Raw genomic sequence first — 547 nt, 5'->3', positions numbered from 1 at the left:
ATTTTGGATCTGATTCAAGGCAAACCAAAAAAAAAACAGGAAACTAAAATAACTGTTCGTGCATCACAAAAGCTCTCAGCCTTTTTGCGACTTTTAAGATCAGGCAGCTTGCACAGATATGTTGCAGGGAACAAAGATATTCAATTATCCCAATCAATGACTTGCCGAATCATCAATAAGGTGAGATAACTTTAACATTGATTGCTTTTACAAGGTAAAGTCACTCAACTTATAATATCATCTAGGTGGCAAATGTAATTGCAGAAATGCAAAGCAAATATGTGAAATTTCCCGATCAATCTGAGCAGTATGAAATTGCCAACGCATTATCGGCCGAATGTGGGTTGCCCCCCGCTGTATGTGGTATAGTTGATGGAACCCATATCGAGGTACAGTACGTATTACAGACATGTATATTCTTATCCGTGAACCCATTTCATTGCGTCTATGGTCAACAGGAAACCAATATCAAAAAACCCTGCCCCAGAGAGATTTTTTAATCGAAAGGGATACTACTCCCTAAACATGATGTGTGTTGTAGACCACG

This window comes from Tigriopus californicus, chromosome 9, assembly GCF_007210705.1.
Source record: "Tigriopus californicus strain San Diego chromosome 9, Tcal_SD_v2.1, whole genome shotgun sequence".
NCBI classification, from domain to species: domain Eukaryota; kingdom Metazoa; phylum Arthropoda; class Copepoda; order Harpacticoida; family Harpacticidae; genus Tigriopus; species Tigriopus californicus.
The sequence above is the reverse complement of the archived record's forward strand: the minus strand, read 5'-3'. Positions refer to the sequence as shown.